The sequence below is a fragment of the Pongo abelii genome, chromosome 4 (genome assembly GCF_028885655.2).
Source record: "Pongo abelii isolate AG06213 chromosome 4, NHGRI_mPonAbe1-v2.0_pri, whole genome shotgun sequence".
Classification (NCBI taxonomy): domain Eukaryota; kingdom Metazoa; phylum Chordata; class Mammalia; order Primates; family Hominidae; genus Pongo; species Pongo abelii.
In genome coordinates this window covers 75,466,787-75,489,115 of record NC_071989.2, presented here as the reverse complement: position 1 = coordinate 75,489,115, position 22,329 = coordinate 75,466,787, and the positions used below count along the sequence as shown (strand labels likewise).

At 41.4% G+C, this 22,329-nt stretch overlaps 3 long non-coding RNA genes across 4 annotated transcripts in view; 1 reads left to right on the top strand and 2 right to left on the bottom strand.

Moving 5' to 3' along the window:
• The window catches only part of LOC134761397 (uncharacterized), an 85,584-nt gene extending 84,406 nt beyond the window's left edge, over positions 1-1,178 (bottom strand). The window contains exon 1 of one of the 2 annotated variants that reach the window (XR_010139963.1): positions 1,015-1,178. This is a non-coding gene — a long non-coding RNA (uncharacterized LOC134761397). The remainder of the gene's footprint in view (positions 1-1,014) is intronic. The other variant, XR_010139964.1, reaches the window with a different exon arrangement.
• LOC134761399 (uncharacterized) lies at positions 1,013-17,395 on the top strand. The gene is made up of 3 exons (XR_010139966.1): positions 1,013-1,168; positions 16,757-16,826; positions 17,005-17,395. It is a non-coding gene; the product is annotated as an uncharacterized LOC134761399 (long non-coding RNA).
• A 4,738-nt stretch (positions 17,396-22,133) lies between these two features.
• The window catches only part of LOC134761398 (uncharacterized), a 43,973-nt gene continuing 43,777 nt past the window's right edge, over positions 22,134-22,329 (bottom strand). Inside the window, exon 3 of the long non-coding RNA XR_010139965.1 lies at positions 22,134-22,296. This is a non-coding gene — a long non-coding RNA (uncharacterized LOC134761398). The remainder of the gene's footprint in view (positions 22,297-22,329) is intronic.

Below are 22,329 nucleotides of genomic sequence, written 5' to 3'. Positions count from 1 at the left end.
AGGTTGTTAACTGCCTACAGGGGCCAAGTGGCAAGAAGTGTGGGAGGCCTCTAAGACCAAGCTGACAGCCAACAAGGAAATGGAAATCTTACCCCTATAACTGCAAGGAACTAAATTCAACCAACAATCTGAATGAGTTTCGAAGTGGATTCTCCCCAAAACCCCAAGAAAGAAACACAGCTTGGCTAACACCTTGATTTCAGCCTCATCAGAGCCTGAGCAGAGGACTCAGTCACGCCATGCCCAGACTTCTAAGCTACAGAAGTGTAAGATAATAAATGGGCATTGTTTTAAACCACTCGACACAGGGGTTTATTATGCAGTAGAAAGAAACTGATACAAGTACCAAATTCATAAGGTTTTGCTGGGGAAAAAATACACATAAAGCATTTAGCACAGTTTGTGGCACACAGTAACTGCTCAGTGAATATTAGCGATTCTCAACATCCATGAGTCAACCACAAGGCACTGAAAGAAAAGACAAAGCTTTACAGCATCAATATCCTACCTTGGAAAAATCACTTAACCTCTCTGAATCTCGGCTTCCCCACTAGTACAATGAAAGAGTGTAGCTCAATAATAATATTGGCATAGAGCCTTCACAAGTGGTAGCTCATTCAATTGCTCCAACAGACCATGAAGATAAAATATAATGATAAAATCTCGTTTCCCAAATATAGAAATGAACATGCGGAAATTCAGAGAGGCCACTTGGATCAGCTAAGATTGCACATAAGTATGGCAGATTGAAGTTCTGAACCCAGAATTTCTGACTTTCAATCTTGTGTTCCTTCCAGCTATACCTTATTCCCTCAAAAACCTTTGCAGTTCTCAAAGTGTGTGATTCAACAATATTTACAGCAGTTGTTGCTCCTGATGGCTGGATTTATCCAAATGCCTCTGTTCTCTTGTCCTTGTGAGCTAATATCTGCCGACCATGGTGACTACCCTGTGTATTATGATCCCTTTGGCCTTTGCTTGCTTATTTCTTTAGCTGTACTATGGTGTATTTACCTCACAGTGTGAATTCCAACATGAAGGAAGCAGAAATAAGGTTGGAGGTTGAACCCTGAAAGGAGAGACCTTGGGCCACCGACCAGGACTGGTTACATAGTCACGATGGCTGAGCCACAGACTCTCAGAACTTTCCACTCACTGTACCTCACAGGTGAGTTCCTAACAACCCACAAAGTAATAATTACAAAGATCTGTCTCCATAGAAACCTTGGAGACCTGCAAGCATAGTTTCAGTTCATTCTTATTTTATATCCCTCCAAAGTGAAGAAGGAATAAAAGGAGAGGAGGCAGGTAGTCAAAATCACAAAGGTTAATAATTTGCCTTCCTAATTCATTTGGAAATACCATTATCTTTAAAATTTCTGTAAATTTTTCACATAATTCAAAATTATTCTCTGTAGTGAATTCCTTCAAGCAAGAATACCTTAATGTAAATGATCACTCTGGTATTATGGCAGTTACCTTATCCCCCCCGCCCCCGCATACTGCATCTGAAACCAGGTAACTAAAGGACTCTTTCCCTCAAGCATTCTTTCAGCCAATATTTATCATGCCCGTTTAGAATCTGCCTCAGTGCTAGAGCTGGCTGGGATGGAAAAAGTTCAGAACAAGGTTCTTGCCCCTAATTTAATGTCAAAACACTATCCACATACTTGCAATGGTCGATTTTATGTGATTTAGCTGGGCCACAATGCCCACATATTCGGTCAAACATTATTCTGGATGTTTTTGTAAGGGTGTTTTTGATGAGATTAATATTTCGATTGGTGGGCTCTTAGTAAAGCAGTAACCCTTCATAATGTGGGTGGGCCTCATCCAGTCAGTTGAAGGCCTGAATACAACAAAAGATTGATCTCCCCTGAGCAAGAAGAAATTCTGCCATCAGGTAGCCTTCAGACTTGAACCGCATATCTCTCCACTAGGTCTCCCCTGGGTCTGCAGCCCAAACTGCAGATTTTAGACCTGCCAGTCTCATCACGATGTGAGCAGCCAATTCCTTAAAACGAATATTTCTAGATAGATAGATAATAGACAGACAGATAGATAATAATAGATGACAGACAGATAGACAGACAGACAGACAGACAGATCGATAGTAGATAACCTCCTATAGGTCTGTTTCTCTGTAGAATCCTGACTAATACTGCAAGTGATTCTTGAACCATGCATGTCACAAGTCTAATTAGAAGTGACAGGGAGTTCAGGGGAAGACGCTGGCAGAGAGGAGGAGAAAGAGTTTTCAAAGATTAAAAACTGAAAACTGTGCCTCAAATAAAAGAGAGGATTAAAGCAGGCCAAGAAGAGGAGGAAGGGCATGCGGAAAGGAGGAAAGGTACTCAAAGATAGTAACAACAGCTGCTGGATACCGAGCAACGCCTCTGTACCAGGGCCTGTGATCAGAGATTTACATTCATCATTTTATTCAGTGCTTATGGAAACCCTACAGATGGCTGAGATCCAAAACACGGACAACACCAAATGCTGGTGAGGATGTGGAACAAAAGGCATTCTTATTCATTGCTAGTGGGAATGCAAAATGGCACAGCCACTTGGGAAGACAGTTTGATAGTTTCTTACAAAGCTAAAATAGGCTTGTACTTTCCAGCAATCGAGTTCCTAGGGTATTTACCCCCATGAATTGAAAACTTATATCGACATAAAAACCTCCACACAAATGTTTATAGTACCTTTATTCATAATTGTCAAAAAACCAGAAGTAACCAAGACACCCTTTGGTAGATTAATGGATAAGCAAACTGGTCCATATTTATAATGAAGTATTATTCAGAAATGAGCTTTCAAGCAATGAAAAGACATAGAGGAATTTTAAATGCATATTCTAAGTGAAAGAAGCCAGTCTAAAAAGGCTACCTACTGTGATTCCAACTATATGCCATTCTGGAAAAGACAAAACTATACAGACAGTAAAAAGATCAGTGGTTGCCAGGAGTTGTGGGGGAGGAAGGAAGGGAGGAATGAAGAGATGGAGCACGGGGGATTTTTAGAGCGGTGAAACTGTTCTGTATGATACTGTGATGATGAATACATGACATGCATTTGTCGAAACCCAGAGGAACTATGAAATAGGAAACGGAGAGAAGGGGTATATGGGAAATTGTACTTTCTGCAAAATTTCTTCACAAACCTACAACTGCTCTAAAAAGTAACGCTTATTAATAGAAAATTTTATAACTCTATGGGATAGGTATTATCCCCATTTTACAGGTAAGAAAACTGAGGTAGAGGCGTAAATAACCAAGGTGATACAACACTACTAAACAATGACAGCTCTGGGCAGCAAATGAAGGAGGTTCTGTGCTCACCCTCACTTCCTGCTGAGGATGCAGGGGGCAGGCAGAGCGCTCCCACTCTGTCTGTCTCTTGCACAAATGCTCTGTGTCCCCACACCGGCCAACAATTAATGCCTGCCCTTTCATTGTTCTTCTGCATGTCTCTATTTCTCTCTATTTCTCCATTTAATTATTTATTTATTTATTTATTTTTGAGACAGAGTCTCACTCTGTCACCCAGGCTGGAATGCAGTGATGCAATCTCAGCTCACTGCAGCCTCCATCTCCCAGGCTGAAGCAATTCTCATGCCTCAGCCTTCTGAGTAGCTGAGATTACAGGCGTGTGCCACCACACCTGGCTAATTTTTGCATTTTTAGTAGAAACGCCATGTTGACCAGGCTGGTCTCTAACTCCTGGCCTCAAGTAATCCACTCGCCTCCGCCTCTCAAAGTGCTGAGATTACAGACGTGAGTCACTGTGCCCAGCCTAATAATTCTTATCTATGTCTTGCTCTTGTTATCCATCTCTGAAGCCGGCACAGGGCCAGTAAATGTCTGGTAAATTACCTGAATCTATTCAGGGTCCTGACACGGTCAACAGACACACAGATTCTGACTGTAGCCTTCTCATTAAGCTTTTGGGTGTTTTTACGCTGCTGAGACCTCTTCCTACTCCCAAGGCTCTGTTTTGACTCTGAACATCAGATACCCTCAGGGTGGCCAGTTCATCACCCACTCTTGTTTTTCCCAACACTGAAATGGGGCACACAGCCCTCAACTTTATTGGAGTATGATGGAAGTATACTAAACTGCACATATTTAGAGTGCACAATGTGATCAGTTTGACACATGTACAGTACTGTAAAAACACCACCACAATCAAGATAACATACATTTCCATTGCCCTGCAAAATGTCCTGGTACCCCTTTGCCCCGTCCCACCCTCCACCCCTTCATCAGGCAATCAGTCTCTCAGCTGCTTTCTAGCCCTATAGACTGCTTTCTATTTCCTAGAGTTTAGATAAATGAAGTCATAGAGTATGGACTGTTGTTATTCTGGATCTTTCACTCAGCCTAATAATTTTGAGATTCATCCACATTGCGCATATCAGTCCTGCATTTTATTTTCTAGCTTTTTTTCTAGTTTATCCGTGCTCCTGTTACTGGACATTCATTTCAGTTTGGAGCTATTACCCAGAAAAACTGATGTGAATATTTGTGTACACGTTTTTCTGTACACGTTTTCATTTCCTTGCATAAATACTAAGGAATGGAAGGGCAATTTTGTACAGTAAATATACGTTTAACTTTTTAAGAAACTGACAAACTGGAAGTGATTGTACCATTTGACATTTCCACTAGCACTATGTGAGAATTCCAGCTGCCCAGTACCCTCTCCAATGCTTGTTATGATCAGCATTTTGTTCTGTTGTTTTATTTGTTTGCCATTCTAATGGGTATAGTGTGGGGGTATCCCACTGTGCTTCTATTCATGTTTGCTTACTGACTAGTGGTGTTGAGCATATTTTCATGGGCATATTGGCATTTGATATATCTTCTCTGTCATGTCTATTCAAACCTTTTGCCCATTTTCTTATTGGGTTGTTTGTCTTCTTATTTTTGATCTATAAACATTCTTTATATGTTTTAGATCCAACACTGCACTTTTCTGAGAGGGCCAGACAGGGAGGACCTAAGCCGGCAGGACTCTCTAGCCTGGTGCTGTGGGATCTCCCTCCAGACTGGGGTCCAGCCCTCTGCCTCTCTGTGTACTCGGGAGATGTGGCTCAGCAGTGCTGTTGAGCCTCTCACAGGCTGTGGGAATGCACCAAGGACAGAAAGTGTTTCTGCTACATGTCACCTGCAGGCTGTGGCCATGGAGGTCTCTCTCTCTCATGGTCAGGATCTCCTTCCTCCTCCCTCCTAACCCCAAGGCCTGAGCACCAAGATGCCACTGTCCTGTCCTCAGCACCACAGGCCCAGGACTTGAGCGAGAGCTCATGGAAGGCTTTTTGCTTGAAGGAAACATCTCAAAGTCCTGGACTAAAGGCTCTGGACATCTAGAGCAGTGTTCCCCAACTGTTGCGTGCATGGGAGCCACCGGGGGACTTGTGGTGCAGGTTCCGCTTCAGGAGGTCTAGGGTAAAGTCCAAGATGCTGTGTTTTTAACATCCCCCAGGCCATGCTGATGCTGCTGCATCTGGGACTTACAGGTTGAGAAAGGAGGGTCTAGAGCAGGTCTCAGAGTGAGGACCACCCATCAGCAGCAGCCGCACCCCCTGGGAACTTGTAAGAAATGCAGATTTTGGGGCCTGACCCCAGATGTGGTGAAACTGCAACTCAAGGGTGAGGGTCTGCGGTCTGTGTTTCAGCAAGCTCTCCAGGTGATTCTGACGTCTGTGAGCACTTGAGAACCGCTCTGCTGGACAACAAAGCCCACCATCACTTCTCCTACCACCCGACCTGCGTGTCTGAGAGCACTCGGATGGTGGGGGTTGTGGATGGGGGCAGGGATTTATTTGTCCCCATATTTCCATGCTAGAGGAAGTCCACATAAACGGAGAGGTTTCAAAGTAAGAAAGAAAAGTAAGAAAAAGAAAGGAAAAGAACCTCCAGTGCCCTGCCTTTTCCTGACCTCTTTACTACTCTCCACGATACACTTTCCTGCTTTTTGCAGACCCCCAATTAGAGAATAGAAGGACTTTGTGCCCCTGATAGCACATACCTCGCTTGTTCCCTCACTTCCAGGCCTCTCCTGGGATACTCCCTCTCCACCCTCCTCAAGTTCTCCTATCACAGCCCTTTGCCTGGCATTTTCCAGCCGTCCTCAGGCTGCATGTCACCTACCCCACTAGATTGCAACCATCTGCTCATTTATCTGTCTCTCCTACTACCTGGAGCCACATGGGTGGGGGGTGGGGGACAGGGGCTGTCTTGCCCCACAGTTCTTTACTATGTAAATGTTAAATGAATAAATAAATGGGAAAGAGCCAAAGGAGGAAGTAACCATGGACAAGGAAGGAAAGGAGCACTGAGCTCAAGCTAGACAGTCCAACCCAGACATTTTGCAGATGAGGACATTTACAGAAGGCAGCAGTGTCATTGTTATCTCTCCACCACTCTCTGTCCACTGCCTCCCAGGATTCAAGAGTCTAGAAATCTTAACAGGCACTGATCTTTTCTCAAAACTATGCCAAAACCTATGCATTTTTGTTCTCATTCATTTATGCCTAAACTGAAGCTAGGTAATATTCTTCCTCCCCACCAGGCATGGATGCATTCAGAGGACACCAAAGCACCTATGCCTGAGGACAAATTATTATACTTTGTCCACAGGTGGACACCTGAACAGCCTCCCTTGCTCATCTAAAGAGGCTGCTCACACATTTGTTTTTAATTCTCTAAATTCTTCCCCACCTGCGAATGTAGACATTGTTACACACTATCATTTAAACTTATTTTGCACATTTCCAAAGTAGAGAACAGTTTCTATCATTCTAAAATACTAAACACAATAAATTAACAAGCACTTACCCAGTAGGCACCTACAGAGTCCCCAAGGTTGTGGGAACTAGAAAGTCAAAGGAATGACCGGGAGACTCTCAATGTAGTGCTTATATCCACTTCGGAAAAGACCATTTCTTGCCTTGACTGTCACATGATTCATCTGTCACCTAATTCTGATGTCCATCCAGGCATTAAATGGATTTTAGTCCTTTTAACCGAAAAACCTTCTGCCACCTCATTCATTATACCCAGAAACCAAACACAAAGTGGGACTTAATAATTACTTGTCATGGATGATGACGACTTCAATCTGAATGCCTACGGGATTACTGGAATAATTACATACTTCTGGGTCTCTGAGAAAAATTGAGCCACTATTCATTCTTCTGGTGGGCTTCTCTGCCCCAGCAGGACTGAAAGGCTGAAGATGGGGCTCCCTTAGCAGCCTATGGTCATAAACAGGAATCAGAACCATTGACCTGGGGGTGGGAGGTGGTGCATGATCAGGCAGTGGAGATAAGATACTGAAATTGCTTTTAGCCATTATTGTTTGCTGCCCTTCATATTAGAAAATGGTGTGTTTGGAACTGACTGCCTGTGCCTGTGTAGGAAAGAAGAAAGACATAAAGATGTGACAAACCGCCTTGCTGCTGCACTGAGCTCCCTGACAGCTAGCCTTGGGCGGCACCAGTAATTCATGCAAACTGTGAAGGTGCAGTGGTGAGACATTCTGACATAACTATCAAAATAATGGTAATTTCAGTTCATCTGCTCATAAAATGTATCTTTTTTATTTAAGAAAAAAAGTCAGGAGGCATAACTTAGAGGCACGAATCATTTTCTTAATGAAGAGTTTACACGTATAATCCCAGCATTTTGGGAGGCTGAGGTGGGCAGATCGCTTGAGCCCAAGAGTTCAAGACCAGCCTGGGCAACATGGTGAAACCCTGTCTCCACAAAAAATACAAAAATTAGCCAAGCCTGGTGATGTGAGCCTGTAGTCTCAGCTACTCTGGAGGCTGAGATGGGAGGATCCTTGAGCCTGGAAAGTCAAAGCTGCAGTAAACCAGAATCACACCACTGCATTCCAGCCTGGGTAACAGAGCGAGACCCTGTCTCAAAAAGAAAACAAAAGTTTAAAGGAGAAGGATATTAACGTTTATTTACTGGATGATCATTATTGGCATCAGGAGTTGTAGATGAGATGCAGAAAGCATCTCATCTCCTTTAACTTTACAATAATCCTATAAGGCAGACAAAATGTGCAAGGTAAAAACTGGCAATCTACAAGTTAAGTGACTAACCCACTCAAGGGCCCATAAGGGAGGGAGGCCAAGATATGCCCCAGCCTGTCTGACTCCCATGCCTCAGGGAAGGCAGGCCAGAGGCCAGAGTTGTGGGATCTTGATGTACAAGATTCTTCATATACGTACATATATAGATATATATTTATATATACACATACATGTGTATATATACACAAATACACACACATATGTGAATACATACATAAACTCTAAATATATAGGAAGGATGATGGTTGATCTACATTAATATTAACATTTAAATACACTGTTTTATTTGTACTGCTAAGGGTTAGATCTTATAAAACAACATCACAGAATTTTATTTTTGTAAAAAGCATATATACCATATATTGATATGGTTTGGATGTGTGTCCCTCCAAATCTCATGTTGAAATGTGATTCCCAGTGTTGGAGCTGGGGCCTGGTGGGAGGTGATTGGATCATGTGGGTAGATCCTTCATGAATGGTTAGCACCATCCCCTCGGTGATGAGTGAGCTCTGGCACAGTTAGTTCACACAAGATTTGGTTGTTTAAAAGAGTCTGGGGCCTTCCCCTGCTCTCCCTCTTGCTCCCACTCTCGCCATGTGACATTGCTCCCTGTCACCTTCTGCCATGAGTAAAAGCTTCCTGAGGCCTCACCAGAACCCAAACAGATGCCAGCATCATTCTTCCTGTATAGCCTGCAGAATTGCGAGCCAATTAAACCCTTTTTCTTGATAAATTACCCAGCCTGAGGTATTTCTTTATTGCAACACAGGAACAGACAGAGAGACAGACAGACAGACAGACACACACACACACACACACACACACACACACTCTCGCATATGTGACTAGAAAAAAGGTCTAGAAAAATATACAGCAATGCTAGGAGTGATTATCTCCGAGACAAGAGATTATAAACAGTTCTTATTTTATTCTTTATACTTTTCTGTAACTTTAAAAAATAGATGCAATGAGTATAAACTACTTTTTCAATAAATAATTAACTTCTAGGAATATAAGCTTAAAAGGGCACATCAGAAAAATGGGACCTAAGGATTTTGCCCTTGGTAAATTCCTGTTCCTGATAATTTTCCCTAAAATATTTAGTATGCAATCTAATCTGCTCCATAAAAATCATTTTTTCATTCATTATACATTCACTCATTCAACAGGTATTTGTTGAGCACTTACTATCAATATATACCAAGTACTAAAGTGACCCCTTCTTGGGGATTCTGACCTTCTGAATCAGAAGAGGGGAATGAAAGAGGTACAGTTATTATGCATGTCACCCTATGTCATAAACAGAGGTATCAGAACCACTGACCTGGGGTGGGAGGTGGTACAACATCAGGCAGTGAATAAAAGGTATTGAGAGCAGAGAACAAATTTGCATTAACTTCAGCAGGGAAAGACTACTTGGATAGAATTTTGTCTTCACATCTACAAGATGAAATGGGGCCAGAAGCTCTGTGTGGACCACCGGCTTCTCAATCCTGGAGGTGGAGAATGACAGGGCTGGCAGAGAGAGGTGGGCTTGGGAAGAGGTCAACTTGAGGACAGATGCCTGGAACAGACGAAGGCAACAGGTTACCCAAGTAACTCCTGCCTTCCTTCCCTACAACATAACCTCATGTGGTGCTGCCGAAGCTGCTCTCAGCCTCTCCTTCCAAGGGTTCCCTGGGGAGCAAAGAGGCTCTCACTGTGCCCCATGTTAAGCAGAATGTAGTTCACTGTTATCAATCCCAGGGGAGGAGAATCCCATGCACTGGTTACCAACCCCAAGGGAGGATTTCTAAGACCAAGAGGATAGCAAAGACGACCACTATGCCAACCACCAGGAAGAGAAGTCCTAACACTTTGCCCATTGCATTATGGTGCTGGAGTCGCCAAGGAAAACATGACACAGTCAAGCACTGGATGGAACAACACTTTACTTACACAGAGAAGAGATACAGCAAGAGCTGCTTCAGCAATGTGTGCCAGTATCCCATGGCCAGCAGATCTCTCCTGACAGCCCACACAGAGCAATTGGCTATGTGTACCCCTGCCACAGTATAAGGACCTAGTCCCCTCCCTGTGGAGGAAACATACAGCTCGGGGTTGGCCCAGTGCCGTGTGATGCACCTGCCTAATCAGGACAAAGGAGCATACATTGGGCTTGCAACAGGGAAAGATATTTTCACACAAGCCAATACACCCAGCGCAGGCCATGTAGGCGCTTTATCTTTTGATAGGAAAGTGTTCCAGGACCCAGGTTTGTTCTTTTTTGTTTTACAAAGATATTTTATTTTATTTTAAACTTTTATTTTAGATTCAGGGGGTCCACGTGCAGGTTTGTTACCTGGTGCATTGTATGATGCTGAGGTTTGGAGTACGATTGAACCTGTCATCCAGGTAGCGAGCACAGTACCCAGTAAGTCATTTTTCAGCCATTTCTCCCTTCCCTCCTGCCACACTTACATTCCCCAGTGTCTGTTGTTCCCATCTTTATGTCCATGTGTACCCAATTTTTAGCTCCCACTTATAAGTGAGAACATGGGGTATTTGATTTTCTGTTTCTTTGTTAATTTACTTAGGATAATGGCCTCCAGCTCCATCCATGTTGCTGTAAAGGACATAATTTCATTCTTTTTTACGGCTGCATAGTATTCCATGGTATATATGTAACACATTTTCTTTATCCAATCCACCACTGATGGGCGCTTGACTTGATTCCATGTCTTTGCTATTGTGAATAGGGCTGCAATGAGCATGTGAATGCAAATGTCTTTTTGGTAGGTCTATTTTCTTTTGGATATAAACCCAGTAATGGGATTGCTGGGTCAAATGGTAGTTCAATTTCTTAGTTCTTTAAGAAATCTCCAAATTGCTCTCCACAGTGGCTGAACTAATTTACATTGTCACAAGCAGTGTGTAAGTGTTCCCTTTACTCTGCATCCCTGCCAATATCTGTTTGGGTTTGTTTTTTTTTTTTACTTTTTAATAAAAGTCATTCTGACTGGTGTGAGATAGTATCTGTGGCTATCTTCATTTCTCTGATGATTAGTGAAGTTCAGCATTTTTTCATGTGTTTGTTGGCTGCTTGTATGCCTCCTTTTGAAGTGTCTGTTCATGCCCTAAGGTCCAATGTTATGCGGCCAGGACTATGTGAAACTGCCTTTCAGCACCCACTTCCCTGCCTCCGTGTCCATGCACATTAGAACAGGGACCCCATCATAGGACACGGGTTTATGAGGTCATTTCTACTGGCTTTCTTAATAAAAATACATGTGTCCACTGCAATCCATACTAGAACAAAATTTGTTTTAAATGAGACAGGGTCTGGCTCTGTTGCCCAGGCTGGAGTACAGTGGCACAGTCTCAGCTCACTGCAACCTCCACCTCTCAGGCTCAAGCCATCCTCTCACCTCAGCCTCCCAAGTAGCTAGGACCGTAGGTGCACATTACCACACCCAGGTACTTTTGTATTTTTTTAGTAGAGACAGAGTTTTGCCGTGTTGCCCAGGCTGGTCTTGAACTTTTGGGCTCAAACAATCTGCCTGCTTTGGCCACCCGAAGTGTTAGAATTACAGGCGTGAGCCACCATGCCTGACCTAAAATATTTATTTCTTCAGACATTTTGACTCAAATTCTTTGAAATTTATAGATTTATTTTACAATCAAAGATGGGCTAGTTGCAGTGGCTCACTCCTGTAATCCCAATACATTGTTTGAGCACAGGAATTCAAGACTAGCCTGAGCAACATAGGGAGACCCCATCTCTACAGAAAATTTTAAAATTAGCCAGGCATGGTGGTGCACACCTATAGTCCCAGCTACTTGGGAGGCTAAGGTGGGAGGATCACTTGAGCCCAAGAGTTCAAGGCTGCAGTGAGCCATGATCCCACCACTGCACTCCAGCCTGTGCAACAGAGTGAGACCCAGTCTCCAAAAAAGAAAAAGAATCTAAGGAAACTTTCAGAAATAATTTGGAAAGACCAAAATGTGGGGTACCCACAGAAGACTAATAATTGGAAACCCCTTCACGTGATAAGAATTTGTTCAACATTCCCTAGCAAGCATGAGGAAAGGCTAATATTCTATGAATAAAAGCTATAGACTTCTTTCTTTAGGTCAAAATAAGGGATCTATCATGTGTTCTAAACATAGCAATCAATCTTATATTGAAATTGTCTATCATTTTGTAGCATTTTCTTTAAAATGGCTATGAGTTGGTCCTACACAGTCACAAAGGATGATCTCACTCACATCCATTCTCTCCAACTTTCTTTCACATTATCCACACATAGAAAATGATAATATTTGTAGAGTACACTGAGGTAATCTGCGGGAGGTATGGGTATATCTCCTTGGAGCTTGGTGTAAAACACCTCGTGACTTTTTTTTGTTTTGTGTGCTATAATGACAAAAAATTAAATATAAAATATTAAGAAAGATGTTAAATATTGAATTTGAATATACTTTCCCAGCAATTTTTACATTTTTTAAAATTAGAATTAGAAACTCAAGTTTGCTTCCATGAATGTAACAACCATAACTTTCTTATACCAGATTTTAAAGCTGAAATGGCTGCACACAATTTGTGATCAAGAGTTTTTAATGATGATCCTTCAAGTCTGTGAGTCACATCAATGAGAAATTTTGTTCTCATAATTATGATAATACAAATTTTTAAATCATTTTTATAACTTTTGAAAAATTTATAACAGTTCAAAAGTGGTGAGTATTTTAAAAATCTCACCACTCTTTTTTCTCCATTGGCCAATATCATAATGAAATATTTTTAATGATGAGAATAGATTTATAATCCAATAAACTTTTTCACATCAAGTATTTCAAAACAATGATAACACTCAAACAGAGGGTATGAATGTCATCCTTCAGGGTGAATCAGCTGCAGATCAGATAAGGGCAGCCATCATATATATGGGAGGTGAAATAATAGCCCACTAAAGATGTCTGCTGCAGTCCTGGAGACCTGTGAATATGTTATTTCACATGGTAAGGGACCCTACGGATGTGATTAAATTAAGGATCTCAAGCTGAGGAGATTATCCTGATTATCTGTGTAGACCCAATATCACTACAAAGGTCCTTCTAAGGAAAAGTGGTAGGCAGGAGAGTCAGGCAGAGAAGATACAACAACAAAAACAGAGGGCAGAGTCAGAGAGAGACTTGAAGATGATGGGCCATTGGCTTTGATGCTGGAGGAAGGGGCCATGAGCCGACAAGTGTCCTCTAAAAGCTAAAAAAGGAAAGGGAACGGATTCTTCCCTAGAGCCTCCAGAGGGAATGCAACCTGGCCAATACCTTGATTTTGGTCTAGTGAAGCCCATTACAGACTCTGACCTCTAGAACTGTATGACAGTAAATCTATGTTCTTAAAAGCCACTAAATTTATGGTAATGTGTTACAGCAGCAATAGACAACTAATACAGAGAAAGAGACTAAAATACATAGAGAGAGTGACTAACTCTGAAACAGGACCTGGAGCTGGGCCCACAGGAACCATATACAACCTATACCCCTCCCCACATCCAACTGTCCGCTCCTTAGGCACCAAAACCACAAATTCTCCAATAGCTCCACAGGACCCTTGTCCACAACAGGCAGCATCAATGTACTGTGCAGCAGGCAGCTGCTCAAGTAGTCTCTGAGTGGTAGAGCACCATGACCTCCCACAACACATCAACCTAGAGCCATAAGTGCTGGCTGTTGCTCATCACACTTGTCACCCAGGGGCACCACAGAGCAGCCACAGACTCTGCTCCACTCAGGCTGCCCTCCAAGGAGCCCCATATGAGGCTGCTCGGGAGCTCCGCCTCTGCAGGCCCTGCCCAACCACCTTGAGGGCTGAAAGGAACAATATCTTGTAGCACATGTGTACCCATCTGTGACATCCCAGTAATAAACTATTGAGAATCTCTAAATTGTATGACCACTGTTACAAAGTCTAGGATAGAGCAATACACCATAGTTTGTTTACTTCCAATTTCTCAGCTAAACTTGACCCAGACTTCAGGCAATCATCAGCTGGCAGGTCTCAGAGTTGGTGGTGCAATCTGCATTTGCACATGAATCTTGCCCCACACAGAAACACATATCAAAATAGATAGAAATCAAAACAAGTTACTGTTTATTTCAATAAGAGAGAAATTCATGTTTCACCAGTTTTTTAAGAAGCCCTAAGTTAACTGGCATAATATTTCTCTTTTATTCCAGTGATGTTTTAGTGCTTTTTATAGATTGTTGCCTTGGTATGCCTGACCCTTAATCTGGTTCTGATAAATCTCATTTCTCTTGTGTGAGAGAGAAATAGACAGACATGTTCAGGGAGAGAAAGAGCAAGCAAGCCTGTTTTCCAGTGAGGTGGGGCAGCTCATGAAGACATTCTGAAGTTCCCAAGGTCAGATCACCTTGTCATCCCAGGGCTGACACTCAGCCAGCATGTGCTAAGACAGCTGTGCCAGTTGTGTGCCTCTGTATTGATTCATTAGGGTGCCATTTGACTGGTTGGTTTTTGCACTGCCAGTTGTTAAATAGCCTTAATATAACCCTTATTGGACCATTTGCCTGAATATATGGCTATGTGGTAACACTAGGGAACCAAGTTTTCAAGGACTCTGACATGAGCATAAAGAAAGGAGAGATGACCAAAGAAAAATTGTTGTGGATTTGAATACATCTGCAAGAATATATTAGATAATCCAAGTCGTATTCATAATTACCCCCTAAAGAGGTATCTAAAAACCTTTAGACCTGTTTCTCTTTCTGACAATTAGGACTTTCTATCCCCTAGTGCCAGTCCTCTGTGGGCCTTCCACAACTTGTCAAAGTCACTCCTCTGCAAGCTATAAAACAACTGCATTTTGTGCCTTTTTTTCCTCTGAAAATGTAAGGAAGGGAACAGGAAAGTCTGTAAAACAGGAGATTGTAGCCCTGTCTATCTCCTTTCTCAGTTGTGTTGTTCTCCTTGCAACACTTTTGTCTGATGCTTTCCAAAGCTCCTTTGAACAATTTATGCAAGTTACATGTTAACACCTGGGCTCAGCTGCCCAAACGCCTTACCTGTGGCCAGTATGATAAACCCAACAGGCAGCATTGTCAGGGATGAGCCTGGGCACAGCCCACAGCCCTCCTGCACCCCTTTCAATCTGGGCCACACTTGTCTTTGCCATCTGAGTCTGGGCAATAGCAAACAATTTCACCCCCCCCCGCCCCCCCGGTAACACTAGCCTAAACTATGCCACACATAAGACCCTCGAGGGCTCAGGCTGGTTTCTGTTTTCTCTTGGGTCCCTTTCCTCATGAGCCTGATGGTGACAGACCAACTTACAAGAACACCGAATTGCAGCAAAAGAATACACCTCTGCAGGTTTACAGCTGGCAGGAGCCACATCTTCAATCCGCACAGGTGTCCCTCCTCACCATCCCACCACGTCAAGCACACACCACTGCCAAAAGGAATTGGTAGACACCCACTTAGACGGAGATCTGAAAATTGAGTAATGGAGAATAATTTTCTTGAGGAACAAGGTATCACTGGAGCCCATAACTCAAAATGAAGAGAATGGTGGGCAGAAAGCACTATACTTTGTTAAAATACATTTGCTTTATCTTAGTTTTCTCAAAGAACAGTCAAGGGCCTAACACCTTCTTAAGAAAGTCACATAAGCAGATTGCTAATATTTCCACGTCAAGTGAAGACATTAACCTGCCTGTGCGGAGCCTGCTTCCTAACAACTGAAAAGTGGCAAGACACCAAAGAGTGAAAAGGTTTTCAGTTTGCAGACCTCCCCTTCCTCTCATGGAATGAGAGAGCACAAATGAAACACTAAGCAAATACTTCATGAAGAAGTAGGTGACATTTGCTTACCACAAGGGAGCATAAACATCTTAATCTGATGAAGAAGAACCAATAAGAAGATACTTAGAATGGCCTGAGTTATAAATTAAAGTGGATTAAATGCATATGGATATAAGTTACAGATAAGTTATAGAAATGGACCATTTTAGGAAAAGATTCATCCAAGAAATAGTTTACTAAGAGTCTAAATGTGGCACAACGTCAGTCCTGCTAATCACTAGATATACATGACAACTGTTTTAAAAAGAGAAATTAGGGTGATATTTCCTGACATTTTTTAAATGCAGGCTTGAAACACTAGCATATGCCAAAAATCTTATTTTTTCCTAGTTCCTCAACTTTAAACTGCACAAATGGGGCTAGGCTAATGGTGATGGTTGATCAGTGCTCTGAAGAGAAAGACAGCTTAATGTATCTAAGCAAGTCATGGGCTGGGTTCTATAGAAATCCATCCAGTTATCCTTTAGGCATATCACATATATTTTTCACTGGAAATAAAGTTTTATCACAAACGAAGCATTGATACAAACTATATTCCAATTTATATGAAATGATACACAATTTTGAAACGCAATTTAAAATAAATACAAACACCTATTTTAAATAGATACAAATATTCTCTGTATTTAAAACAAATAGTGAAGTGGTCTATCTCGGCAAGGAGGAATATTTTATCACTGACATTGTTGAGAATTGCCAATGCACGTGATAATAAAAAGCAGACTGACATTTAGCCGGTCTTATTATTGATCTTAAACTTCTCTTTTGCTTGTCCCAGGGGCTGACCATTCCCCGTCTATTAATATGCCACAACCTTACCAACTGCCTCAAATCCTTTTTGGAATGAGGTGAGTGTAAATGAATGAATGAATGCAAAACACTTCGGAAAGAAGTAGACCTAGAAAATATATTTAGAAACTTAGAATGCCATGGCCTATAAGAAATCTTATTTAAACTATTCTAATAAATCTACAACTACTATCAATCATTCCTTAATCATTTTTCCATTTCTCTCTTTTGCTTTAGGAAGATGTAGTTAACTCTTCTCACAATCAAGATTGGACAGTGATCTTTCCTTAGAATTTTGACAGAGCCCTGCTACAGCCTTCCCAATACAGACTTCGACTGAACTTATTTTGCACCTGGGGTGATTGACCCAGCCCTGCCACCAGCAGGCTCAGTGAGTGCAAACTCCTGCGTAATAACTGTTAACCCAAAAGAAGATAATAAGAATCTAAGTTCTTCAACTCTTAGGCTTTATCAAGGATTGCAAACTCAAATGCACAGAGCCACACAGGTCATTTAAATGAGTGAAACAATCAGAGAGCGGTGGGATGATGACATACTGGAGACTTGGACAGGGTGTGGATTGGAAAATGTTCTTGCACTGTGCCAGATCACAAAGATATTGGTGGTGGTGGTGGTATCTTATTTTGTTTCAGTTTGTTTTGTGTGTGTGTGTTTTTTTTTAATTGAGTATTTTATTTTGTTTTATTGTTTGGGGTTTTTTTTTTTTTTTTTTGCTTATTTTGGAAATTAAATTTTGTTTTTTATTTTGCTTTCACATTGAAAGAAATAATTTTTTAATTGGGGGAGGGGGCAACTCTGCCTCCTCATAAACTTAGATCTATTTAGAGCCAGGCAGGGTGGCTCACACCTGTAATCCCAGCACTTTGAGAGGCCAAGGCAGAAGGATCCCTTGAGTGCGGGAGTTTGAGACTGGCCCGGGCAACATGGTGAAACCCTGTCTCTATGAAATATACAAAGCAAAAATTAGCCAAGCGTGGTGGTGCACGTCTGTAGTGCAAACTACTCAGGAGGCTGAGGTGGGAGGATCACCTGAGCCCAGGACGTTGAGGCTACAGTGAGCCCTGGTGGCATCACTGCACTCCAGCCTGGGAGACAGAGTGAGGCCCCACCTCAAAAAAAAAAAAAAAAAAAAAAGATATATTTAGAAACCTCAGAATAACCATCTCCTATAAGAAATCTTACATAATCCATTCTAAGAATAGTTGTTCTAGTATTTTCTTAATGATATGCAGAGAAAAGATTCCATAAATTCCTAAATGGAACATTCTAATTAAGGGTATAATGAGGCTCTAGGATGATGCTTATTTCCTCCATCTGTACTTGCAGTTTTTATTTCCATTTAGACTCAAAAGTTATTTAAAGAAGTGTTTTTTAATTTCTATAATTGTTTAAATTTTCTGTTTTATTAATTTTTAGTTTTTGGAAAATTTGCTTACTTTTTTTGATCTATTTGAAGTAGTTTTAATTATATTTTCATGGATGCTGGAAAAGGTTTTTTATTTATATTCACAAACCAAATTTTATATATAAATTCCAGAATTATTCATTATAAATTCTACAATAGCAATTATATATGTTACAAAGAAACTTTTATTATTGATGTTTGAATTCTCTTTCTACTTCCAACAGCAATTGTTTTGTGTATTTTAAAGCAATATTGTTTAGTTCATAAAGGTTCAAGACAGTTACATATTTTTGGCAAAAATATTATTTTATCAATATAAAATGCCTCGTAATCTTGTTTAATTTGTTCCTTATATTCTACCTCATACTTACATTCCTTCTCTGTTTTTATATTATCATTATATACCTATCCTTTTATATTTAAACAATTGCTTCACTTTGTTTTAGATCTATTGCTTCTCAACAGTATAAAGTTGGATTATGTTTTTCAACCTAACATGAGAACATGGAACCTATTTCTTTAAGTAAGGATAATTTATTTCCTATTCTATGTTTTATGTTTTACTCTCTAGATTATTTTGTGTGTGTGTGTACGTTATGTTTATTTGGTCGGTTTTTATATTATCCAGGGTTTTGAAAATCAGCTTTTTAATTCCACTAAATAACTTTAAGCTTCTGAAATTAATTCTTTAACCATAGATCTCTTTCAGAACTAATAGATAATTGTATTTTTTTCAGTTTCACCTATTAGAGATAAAGAATTAAGTACATTCTCCATATCTTCTATCCACTTTAATTTATACATTTATCTGAAGTTTAAAATCTAGATTATTAATAAAATCTCTTGCGATTGTAGGACATCTGCACTCTGCTTTTTTTCATCCCAATTCTGCTTTTGCTGCCTTTAATGTAGTTGTTAATTCTGCAGTTGCCTTCTAGCTATGAGCCAATCTCTTGATTCATCTAAATCCTTTTTCATCTTGTCCAATGGCCTCTTTGTTCCAGCCGTTTTTTACCTTTGACTTCCTCCCGATTCATATTTTAAGAAAGTTCAAAAAAACTTTGTGAAATTTTCTTCTGTGCTGTGTTCTGTGACAACTTTTTTTTTTTTTTTTTTTTTTTTTTTTTGAGACGGAGTCTCGCTCTGTCACCCAGGCTGGAGTGCAGTGGCTCCATCTTGGCTCACTGCAAGCTCCGCCTTCCGGGTTCATGCCATTCTCCTGCCTCAGCCTCCCAAGTAGCTGGGGCTACAGGGGCCCGCCACCATGCCTGGCTAATTTTGTGTATTTTTAGTAGAGACAGGGTTTCCCATGTTAGCCAGGATGGTCTCGATCTCCTGACCTTGTGATCCGCCCACCTTGGACTCCCAAAGTGCTGGGCTTACAGGCCTGAGCCACTGTGCCCAGCCTGTGATGATTTGAAAGGTATGATTTTCCTCTGAATTGCCCAGATATTATATCCTTTCCTTTGCTCACCACAATATTTTTATGTGCCCCATGTTATCATTCTGTCTTCCTTGAATGAAGCATTTCTCTAAACAGAGTTTGTCAAAAGACAGTGTAATACTCCAGTTTCCCAGGCTAATTCTCAGTTCCGTGAAAGTTTTCATTAATAATCCTTTGACTGACTACGGAGGTATCTACATACATTTTCTTCCTTGTTCCCTTATACTTGAACTAACAGAGTTCATGAGAGACTGGAATTCTGCCAATGTCTTCATGTCTGTGCTCCCAACCTAGTGCTTTACTCATGGAGACTACACCTCCCAGAATATATAGTGCTATTGTACCTACATGTTCATGCTCTCTCACACACATGCACTCACACATATGCTCAAATGATTTTGAGATTTTTTTTTTTAGTCTCTGCCTATATGTAGAAAGATGGTAAGGGAGGCACCTGGGAGGGAAAAAATTTTTTTCCAGCATCAAAGAGGGGTACCCAAAAGGTAAAACTGATCATCTTCAATTTACATAGGACCTGTTCTTTTAGTGAGAGGACAAATTGTAGGGAGACATGCAGTATCTCTTGACTTTTTTTTTTTTTCAGTCTGCTTTGGAAAAAAAAACCTAAAGCTTTAGTAGATTTTTCCTGGTCCAATCCCATCTGCCTTAAAATTACAGCGAGTCCCTTCCAGATTGTCATTGGGTTGTGTAGTGGACTGATTGCTTATCTCTCCTCAAAATTCATGTTGAAATCCTAACCCACAAAGTGAGGGTACTAGGAGGTGGGGCCTTTGGGAGGTCATTAGGTCATAAGGACAGAGCCGTCATGAATGGATTAGCACCTTTATAAAAGAGGCCCAGGAAGCCCCTTGCCCCTTCCACCATGTGAAGAACCAGTGAGAAGGCATCCTCTACGAATCAGGAAACAAACCCTAGTCAGACACTGAATCTGCTGGCACCTTGACCTTGGACTTCCTAGCCTCCAAGACTGTGAGAAATAAATTTCTGTTGTTTATAAATCCATCCAGTATTTTGTTTGGTATTTATGTTACAGCAGCCCGAATGGACTAACATCGGTGTCTAGTTTTGGGTGCTGATATGAATGTTCATATTGTACTGGGTCTTTGTACAGATAGTTTAGTAAGAAATAAACTAGAAGTCTCTTTATTTATAAGCCTTCCTCCCAACCACTGCCCCTGAAAGACTATAGGACTGTCACTCTTTCAATATCAAGATCCAAAACTCTACACACACACACACACACACACACACACACACACACACACACAACCATTGCTGCTAGATAATCTAAAATCTTTTCCATCTTAATGAAAAAAAGTCTGAAAAGCACTTAAAGAAGCTTCTGCCAAAAAATGTATAAAAGTCAATCAAAGAAGTTTCTACCATGAGGGGCTTAGATTTATTCATATATCATAATGGCCACTCACATACTGAGAGGCTCACAGGGTGATACCTAATTTTCGAACCCAGACTCTAAGTTAATGGCCGAGGAAATACAACTGTGAAACTTGCCTGCTTCATAGCATCTTTCTCCCTCCCTCCACCTAGGAAATGGATCCTGGCAGATGATCTTTCTCACAGACCAAATAATGGTCATGATGTATTAAAAACTCATCCCTTCTACCCTCTGAGAATAGTGTGCTGCCACCAAGTGCTGTGTGCTCCAGAACATGATGCCACACGGTTGCCACCATAGCCTGAGGTTTAGTGACTTTTCCTATCCAGACAGTTGAAAGACATGCCTCTGTGGGCTGCTGAGGTCTTAATCTTGCCAAAACTCACTGCCTGCTCCTGACAGCCCAGAGAGGGATGGTGAATCCAGTGGGGAAAAAGCAGCAGCAAAATCACCTGATCATCTCATTGCTGAGGGAAAGGGTAGATCTGAGGAGCCCAGCAGTGTCAAGACGCACTCAAAACATCAGTCATGGAGGTCCAATAACCCTGGGATCTATGTGGGCAGAGGGGGGAACCACAGCAGGAAAAAGTCCAGACTTGAAAACTTTAGAGAAGACCTAACTTCAGTGTCCTCCCTGGGGCACACACACCTAAGGTCTCAGGAGCCCGTCACTCAGGGTGTGTGGTCAGTGGCTCAGCCTCAAAGGCAGCCTCCCCCTGCCGCTCCTCTCTGGGCCCAAGCCTTGGCTCCTGGCACCCTCTCAAGCAGACCTTAGCCTGGCCCAGTGCTTCAAATGGCCTCTGTCACAGGCTTAGTTAACTTTTTCTTTCTTCCTTTCTTCCTACTTTCCTTCCTTCCTTTCTTTATTTTCATCCCTGTTTTTATTTTATTTTTTTTATTTTTTGGAAATAGATGTCATGCTGTTAGGCCAACTGAGCAGCAATCTGAGCTGCTGTAGATCTCTAAATGCTGCTAATAAAACAGAATCCAAAGAATGGCAGCCTCTATTACGACAAATGTGATTAAACTGCCTCGGCATGATTCGTCTCCATCCTATTAGAGCATGAGAAAAAAAGATTAAATCATCATCTTTATTACCATCGGGGGGGGGGAGAAAAGCTTCTCTCTGCATATTGAGGACTAAACGAGGTTCAGAGATGAATTTTAATATCCATTCATAGTCGTTAACAATCAATGAGCTGGCCATGATCAGAGCATTTGGGAAGGAGTTGATCTTTGTGCCTGAAAGGAAGACAATTTACATTAATGTGGACA